Source organism: Rattus norvegicus, chromosome 14, assembly GCF_021556685.1.
Source record: "Rattus norvegicus strain SHRSP/BbbUtx chromosome 14, alternate assembly SHRSP_T2T, whole genome shotgun sequence".
NCBI classification, from domain to species: domain Eukaryota; kingdom Metazoa; phylum Chordata; class Mammalia; order Rodentia; family Muridae; genus Rattus; species Rattus norvegicus.
In genome coordinates, this window is record NC_141547.1 from 2,664,325 (window position 1) to 2,673,555 (window position 9,231).

Consider the following 9,231-nt stretch of genomic DNA (forward strand, 5'->3'; position numbering starts at 1 on the left):
TTAGGAAGGAAGCAGATGGCAGAGAGGAAAGACCCTGGGGATGCTTTGAACGTCCTTGCTGGAGCTTACCATGGAAATACAGTCAGCCATGCCACCGGCCACTAACAGGACGGTGGGCATATTGGAGGGAGAGAATGAGCCTGACAAACTTCAGGAGCAGCTTTCCTCCTTCCAGCTCCGAAGGTGGGGGCAGGGAAGCGGCCAGCATTTCTGCTCACACCCAAAGACTTAGAAAGATTTGCAAGGCGTCTCACTACCCTTAACACACAGCTTCGTTTCCAGAAGTCAGCTGTCTCTTAGCTTAATGATTGGCCTCCACTGCTGGGTTAGAGAGCTTAGAACCCTCTATTTAGAGGCCGAGAAGGACAGGCGTGCACGGGCATACACACACACATTTACAGTCAAACTGGACAGGGGTCCCTTGACCAGGTCCTTATAATCATCAAGGGCAGGACATCCGATATAATCTCGCACTCATTTACAAATGGGCTGTCCTAGACGGAAGAGCTGAGGATGTATCTTTTGAAGGGTTTCTCTTGGTCAAGTCTGTTGTGCTCAGCTTTGTTTGTTTCTCATAGCTAACGGTCTAGACCAACATGGGTGTGGGGCATATTTTATTTCACACAAACATCTTCCTACAGCTTCCATAAATTCCTGCTTTGCAGGTGATGTTTAACCTCCTACAAAATCTGTGATTAATCCTCCATTCAGTCACTGAAAATCTAAGCCAGCATCAAGCCTATTAGGCAACCCCTATTGCATCTTACCTGACTGAGCATATATTCTATGGTAGTATGCTGTGTACTGAGCCTCAGCGACACAAAGGCATGCACATTAGATACATACAGCCTGGTTATCCATCAGGCCACAGTCTTAGACAATAGACAGGAGGGACTGGTAATACAGACCTGAATGAAGTCCTTCTCCTATTGTGGGAGCAAAGCCATCCCTTCCTCTGGGGTTCTGTGTCTTGTGCCAAAGGAGAGACGATAAGTAAGCCAGGATGTTTGAGAAGGCAGTGTTTGAACAGGGCACAGTGTGTTCACAAGCGGGGGACTGGGCAGGAAAGGTGGTACCACTTTGGTGATACCCGAAGGATGAAGTCAGGTGCCGTGCCGTCTTACTGGCAGCCAGCCAGGCGCAGGCGGCTGAGGGGAAGTGCTACAAATAGGGATCTGCAAACGCCCAGAGAAGGAACAGAGGTGAGTAGAGCACGGTTAAACCACCAGGAGCTCGGTTCGCCTGTGAGAGCCCATGTTTTGTTTTTATGCCTTCCAAGTCTTACTGATACCCAAGCGTCCCAGGCAGCCGCCTCACGGAACATGCCGAAGGAACGTCTGCCATCTGGTGGCCAGAGGCGATGTCACAGCGCACAGCTCCAGGGTCATAGCATCCGGGTTCTGTTACTCAGTGAGTTAAGAAGTCTGATACAGCTGGCTCTGGTGGCCCACACCTACAACCTCTGCTCCAGGGAGGCAGAGAGAGGATCAGGAGTTCCAGGCCGGTTTCGGTTACGCGAGCTCCCGTGTAAACTTAAACGAACAACAAGGGGGCTTGGACAGTGAACCAGAAGTTGAGCTTGCTCTTGCAGAGGTCGTGGGTTTCATTCTCAGCATCCACATCGGAGCTCAAGCCATACTTAACTCCAGTTCCAGGTAGTCTGACACCTTCTGCAGGAAACTGGCATGCACACAGTGAACAGGCATGCAGGCAAAATATCCATACATGTAAAATTTAAAAATAAAAAAAAAAGAAAAAAGAAAAAATCCAACTATAAACAGAATACCCTGATGTGCGTTATTCTTTTGTTATCATTGCTACTGATTTATTTTACTTTTAATTATGTGTTTGGGTATCTGCATGTGACTTCAGGTGCCCGTGGAGGTGCCTAGCGTGGGTGCTGGGAACTGAATTTGAATCCTCTGCAAAAGCATTGACTGTTCTTAACTGCTGAGCCACTCCCCTCTCCCCGCCAGCCCCTCAGATGTACTTCACAGAAAAGTTCAGGAAAAATATGCAGGAATGTTCTCAAGAAATACAATCACGTCTGAAAGAAGACATGGAGGAAGGGGAGGGGAGGGGGGAGGGGACCCACTGCATCTCTGTTCTGATGCTGTATTTAGGGGCCACCTTTACCCCTCCAGACTGCAGGCACATAAACCCCGCTTTGCAGCTGAGACTCCTTTCGGTCTTGGCTCACCCCCCTTACTTCATGCTCCTCCAGTCAAAGTTTCTTTTACAGCTGATGAAGGGTAAGCAAGGAGGCACTAAAACGTTCCCTGGTTGTGCTGTTCATACTTTTAAATGTGAATATCTGAGGCCCCCACTCAATGCCCAGACGCTTAGAGATACCCCTCCCTCAGTCCCCAGCACAGAGGGACTTAGAAGCTCGTGTTCCGAGGGACGTACTTTTAAAATTAAGAAGCCGGAATGCATTTCTAACAAGTTATATTGCTCCCGGTTGATGGATACAATTTTATAAATGCAATTTGGACACAGCAATGTTGGGCTTCTCAGAACAAACAAGTTTTGGGAACTGACGTGATACTTTTAGAATTGGAGCTATCTTTAACCCCCTACCCCACTCCACCCCCCGAAAAAAGAAACTCAAAAGCCTCCAGAAGTAGGGTCCTTCCTGCATGTATATGTCAAGCGGGGACATTTTTGCCTTTCTGTGGTATTTTATAGGCACTGGCATTTTTTTTTTAAATGCTGTGACATTTGACACATGAGCAAGAGCTGAAAAATGAGACTATAGGAGAATTATGAAAACTGTGCTCACTGGTCTCTTGCACAAGGCTGCGAAGGGTTACTGTGGATAAACTGTCCACCAGCTGTTTCTCCTCTGCCGAGGTCAATGTTCTGGGAACAAAGTGCCAGTGGCTTGGGGGGGAGAGATTAGTACCAAGATGGATGGGACCTCGGGGGAGCTGGGAGGCCTCAGGACAGACAGTTCACGACAGGCAAACAGTATAACCCTTTAGATGTCTAAGAATTAAAGAGACTATCTTTAGACTGGGATCGTTCTGGTGGGTCTTGGAAATCCCTTCACGGGGTCAAGTTCCCAGGCAACTCTAAAGTTTCGGCTGACGACTGGTGTCTCTTTAGTGGTAAGAAATGTAAAGAAATGAAAGTGTAGTCTCCTCCTCCAAGAGACCTATACTTCACTGCAGGTCCCCGAGGAAGTCACAGACGTCCCCGGGGAATAGAAACTTCGTAGTCCCTTTGGCCTATCCTGAACTGAAGCACCATGCTGGAGTCCTGCCTCCATTCCAGTTGCGTTTTTATGAGTTGGGGATGGGGCTGCGGGGAGACTCTTGGAAAGTTATGCAGGAGCTTTTTCGTCTTTCTGTCCTTCTAGTTTCTTGTCTAAATCATTGGGTTGTCTGCAGAAAAGCTAGAGGTGATGCACACAAAGCGTGGATGTGTCCTTATAAAGCAAGCACTGTGAGCATGGTGGCACAGCCTGTAACCCCAGCCCTTGGAAAGAGGAGGCAGATCAAGGGTATCCTTGGCTACATGGAAGACTAAAGGCCAACCTGGGCTACACGAGACTGTTTTAAAAACAAATCTAAGCAGAAAACAAAACAGACACTCTTGTTTGGAGAGGTTTCTGACTGATTGAGCAGATTATATGTATCAAACAATTTTAAAATGTCCATGAATTTGAAGGAGAGCAAGGAGGTGTATATGGGAGGTCTTGGAGAGAGGAAAAGGAAGGGAGAAATTAGGAAATTTTATTATAATCTCAAAAAATGAAAAATAATTTTTAGGAAATAAAGAGGTTAGTTTTCAGTCTGGTAATATTGCCAAGAACGTAAATAAATTAACAAGTGAACATTCTTTCATGTTGTTTGTCAAGCTTCTAACTCCACCTGTAGCAGGCACCTGTCTTCTCCATGTAACTCCACCTGCAGCAGGCACCTGTCTTCTCCATGTAACTCCACCTGCAGCAGGCACCTGCCTTCTCTGTGTAACTCCACCTGTAGCAGGCACCTGTCTTCTCCGTGTAACTCCACCTGCAGCAGGCACCTGTCTTCTCCGTGTAACTCCACCTGCAGCAGGCACCTGTCTTCTCCATGTAACTCCACCTGCAGCAGGCACCTGTCTTCTCCATGTAACTCCACCTGCAGCAGGCACCTGTCTTTTCTGTGTAACTCCACCTGCAGCAGGCACCTGTCTTCTCCGTGTAACTCCACCTGCAGAAGGCACCTGTCTTCTCCATGTAACTCCACCTGCAGCAGGCACCTGTCTTCTCCATGTAACTCCACCTGCAGCAGGCACCTGTCTTCTCCGTGTAACTCCACCTGCAGCAGGCACCTGTCTTCTCCGTGTAACTCCACCTGCAGCAGGCACCTGTCTTCTCCATGTAACTCCACCTGCAGCAGGCACCTGTCTTCTCCGTGTAACTCCACCTGCAGCAGGCACCTGTCTTCTCCATGTAACTCCACCTGCAGCAGGCACCTGTCTTCTCCGTGTAACTCCACCTGCAGCAGGCACCTGTCTTCTCCGTGTAACTCCACCTGTAGCAGGCACCTGTCTTCTCCATGTAACTCCACCTGCAGCAGGCACCTGCCTTCTCCATGTAACTCCACCTGCAGCAGGCACCTGTCTTCTCCGTGTAACTCCACCTGCAGCAGGCACCTGTCTTCTCCGTGTAACTCCACCTGCAGCAGGCACCTGCCTTCTCCATGTAACTCCACCTGCAGCAGGCACCTGTCTTCTCTGTGTAACTCCACCTGCAGCAGGCACCTGTCTTCTCCGTGTAACTCCACCTGCAGCAGGCACCTGTCTTCTCCGTGTAACTCCACCTGCAGCAGGCACCTGTCTTCTCCATGTAACTCCACCTGCAGCAGGCACCTGTCTTCTCTGTGTAACTCCACCTGCAGCAGGCACCTGTCTTCTCCGTGTTTGGGGCAAATGAAGGGATGCTTTCTCAGCAGGAGGTGTAGAATGTTAGTGTTCTTAATTTTAACATAAACTTATGTTTCCTTTCTATGAATAAGCATCTGATATGAATATTTAATTATGGGATTTTTTTTTAAATAAAATGAAAAAAGAAAGTGCTGTGGCTCAAGGGTTAAGGCAGTGGTGTCCATGACTGATATTCAGTTTCCAGAACTCAACTGCTGAAGATTGTCCTCTGTCACACACAGAACCATATAAATAAATACATGCAAATAAATAAGTACATATAAAAATAATTATTTTTTAAAGGTAAGTATCGGACAGACAGCTCAGTAATTTAACAGTGTACTACATGCCTTTAATCCCAGCACTCGGGAGGCAGAGGCAGGTAGATCTCTCAATTTGAGGCCAGCCTGGTCCAAAGAGTAAACTCCAGGACAGCCAGGGCTATACAGAGAAACCCTGTCTTGAAAAAATAAAAAAAATAAAATTAAAAAAAATGCGCCACTGGTCCAGAGGACCTGGGTTCATGACCAGCACCCACGGACCAGCCCCCACGGTGAGTGGTCCTATAACTGCCTGCAGCTTCAGGCCCAGGGTTTCCAATGACCTCTCTTTGACTCTGCAGCTCACCCATGCTCTAGACACACACACAGAGGCTGGGTGAAGTGACACACTCCTTTAATCCCAGCACTGTGGAGGGAGAGTCAGGGACAGTCTCTAGGAGTTGGGGGCCAGTCTGGTCAAGAAAGTGAGTTTCAGAACATCCAGGGATATGTAGAAACCCTGTCTCAAAAACAAACAACTCTCCCCTACGCACACATATACACACAGGTACCAGCAAAACACCAGGCATTTATTTCACTCCTCTTAGAGAACAGTGTATGTTAAGGAAACATTGGTAATACTGACCACTCATACACCTCCACACACAGCATGACTAGTTTTGTTTTGTTTTTGTTGTTGTTTTGTTTTGTTTTTTATCTTTATTAACTTGAGTATTTCTTATTTACATTTCGATTGTTATTCCCCTTCCCGGTTTCTGGGCCAACATCCCCCAACCCCTCCCCCCTTTCTATATGGGCTTCCCCTCCCCATCCTCCCCCCATTACCACCCTCCCCCCAACAATCACGTTCACTGGGGACTCAGTCTTGGCAGGACCAAGGGCTTTCCCTTCCACTGGTGCTCTTACTAGGCTGTTCATTGCTACCTATGAGGTTGGAGCCCAGGGTCAGTCCATGTATAGTCTTTGGGTAGTGGCTTAGTCCCTGGAAGCTCTGGTTGCTTGACATTGTTGTTCATATGGGGTCTCAAGCCCCTTCAAGCTCTTCCAGTCCTTTCTCTGATTCCTTCAATGGGGGTCTCGTTCTCAGTTCAGTGGTTTGCTGCTGGCATTCGCCTCTGTATTTACTGTATTCTGGCTGTGTCTCTTAGGAGCGATCTACATCCGGTTCCTGTCGGCCTGCACTTCTTTGCTTCATCCATCTTATCTAATTGGGTGGCTGTATATGTATGGGCCACATGTGGGGCAGGCTCTGAGTGGGTGTTCCTTCTGCCTCTGTTCTAAACTTTGCCTCCCTATTCCCTGCCAAGGGTATTCTTGTTCCCCTTTTAAAGAAGGAGTGAAGCATTAGAGTTTCATGTGTTCTGTGCATCTAGGGTAATTCAAGCATTTGGGCTAATAGCCACTTATCAATGAGTGCATGCCATGTGTGTTTTTCTGTGACTAGGTTACCTCACTCAGACTAGTTTTATTTTTTAAGCAGAACGTTTGGTTATAGGAAGATGGGAACCAGCAACACACCATGAGAAGTAAGGGAACCGCCTTTTAGTATATGGTGTCTAGAGCTGTGTGGAGGTGCTGGGGAAGGGGGTAGAGGGAAGGTCTGGGGAGCCATCTTGAAGACTGAGTTAAAGCCACGCACAGCATGGGTCGGTGGAGCCATCTAGCTGCTTGTAAGTCACTTCCTTGGTCTTGTCCAGTTGTCATCTCTACAGCACGTGCCGTAGTCTTCAGTGAATTCACAGAAGGAATCTACACTAAGGGCAAACACGTAATTAGAGGCACGCAGAAGCACAGCACAGTGACCTCGTGACGCAGTGAGCATGCGCACCACTTCAGATTAGAAAGAAGCCGACCAGCACAGCACAGTGACCCCGTGACGCAGTGATCATGCCCACCACTTCCGATTAGAAAGAAGCCAACCGGCAGTCCTTGCGCCTTCCAGTTTGTGCTCCTCACCCACAGCTTACGATATCTAGCGTGTACTCTTTGGTTCCGGGGTGTTCCATCTTCTCGGTTTCCTGCTAGTGACTGGCATTGTCTGATCTACCAACAGAGGACAAGATTATTAATTTTCTATGTTCTTTCACGTGTTGGGATTAAATTTTCTTTTAAATACTATTAAATGTATGTGAGTACACTGCAGCTGTCTTCAGACACACCGGAAGATGGCATCCGATCCCATTACAGAGGGTTGTGAGCCACCATGTGGTTGCTGGGAATTAAACTCATAACCTCTTAACCACTGAGCCATCTCTCCAGCACGGGATTAAATTTCCTAGTGGAAGACTATTAAATTCTTGTTTTAATAATTTTTTATGTGTGAGAGATCTGCCTGCATGCCTGTAGGTGCACACGTGTTTCTGGTGTGCACCATACAGACAGAGGAGGTATTAGATCCCCTGGGACTGGAGTTAGGGATGGCTATAAACCATGCGTGTGATCCTGGGTCCTCTGCAAGGGCAACCAATGTTCTTACCCACTGAGCCATCTCTGTAGCCATCGTTTTTCTTAAAGCACTGCCTCAGTGGAGTCTGAGGTGGAATCTGCTGTGGCCAAGATCGGTGGTGTCACCCTGAAAAGGTTACTCTGCTCACAGGGCATGCTTAAAAAGAAGTGCAGAACCATCCCTGTCGTCGTTTTTACCTCACGAAGGTTAGGAAATACTTTTCAAACAGGTTTGACTGCTAATCATCCTTTTAAACTCTTTCCTGTCAGGTGTCAATGCCTAAAGCACTAAAAACAGAGTTCCAGGTCAATTTTACCTGTTTAACTAATTTTCCTTCCTCTGGAAACACAAGGTCATATCAAGCTAATGTTCCCACACACAGGGTCTGCAGCTTTCCTGGTCCCGTACAGATTGTCAGTCTGCATTTGCTAAGGACACATGCTTCCCTTGAGGCGTCTAGGGTCGTTCTGATGACGACCTCACTGTGTAGTGTCGTGCATCAGCTACTTCTGATGGCTCGTCCGGAACCGGCAGCCTACCCTTCAAGGAGAGGTGGCAGTTCAGACACACACACACACACGCACGCACGCACGCACGCACGCACGCACGCACGCACTGACAAAGGCAGCAAACAGCCACGTCGACTTTAAGAAGACGGGAAAGTTCTTGAAACAAGACTTGACACAACTGTCTGGAGGAGAGCTCTTTAAAGACCACAGAGGACAAGCACCCGCATGGGTGGAAGCAACCCATCTGCAGACACGGGCAGACAGTTAGACCCGCCAAGTTTGGCCACTTTTTTTTTTTTTTTAAGACAAATAACTTTACAGTGACATGTCGGGTTGCAATTTCATAAACAACAGAAAATACTAAGACCTAAGCCTACAAGCTTTGTGGGTTTCAAGACCTTACGCAAGCAATCGTCTGACATCTGTAACACAAATTCATTCCTACAGTGCTGACACCAGAAACTAAGGGATTACTTGATGAGTTTTGTTAGAATTTTGAAACAAACTCAGTTGGATTCTTTAGGATAACAATCCTCGGGCCACTGTTTTCTATTTGGGTCTTTTAAGGAAAGATACTCTTCTCCTTATTAGGGAAAGCCTCATTAGAAAGGCTGAGGCACAGCCTGCCTCAAAACCACTACTTGTAGCTTATGTTAATAGTTCTAAACAAAGGCCTAGTAAACGAAAACCTCAGCCATCTCTAGTTTCAGCAGTAAGGGTTTTTAAAAAGCTAACCAGGAAGAGTTGTCAAACATTGCAGAAACTTTTAGAATTGGAGAACAACATGGTGCTTGGAGACAGTCTTGTTTATGAAACCCGGGCTATGCTTGAGGTCCTAAGTCCTGCGTTACTATGCCCAACATAACCTTCATCTTTCTCTAGAAATGCCTATTTTGCCTCATTATTGCAGGGAAGTATCTACCATTATAAAATGACTTAGGTAAAGCATTTGCCACTTAAGCTGGAGGAATTGAGTTCTGATCCTGAGGGCCCACATATAAAACTGGGATCTGTTGTGTCAGTACTGGGAAGGGAGAGGCAAGCAAATCCCTGGGGCTTGCCGGGCAGCCAGTGGCCTAGC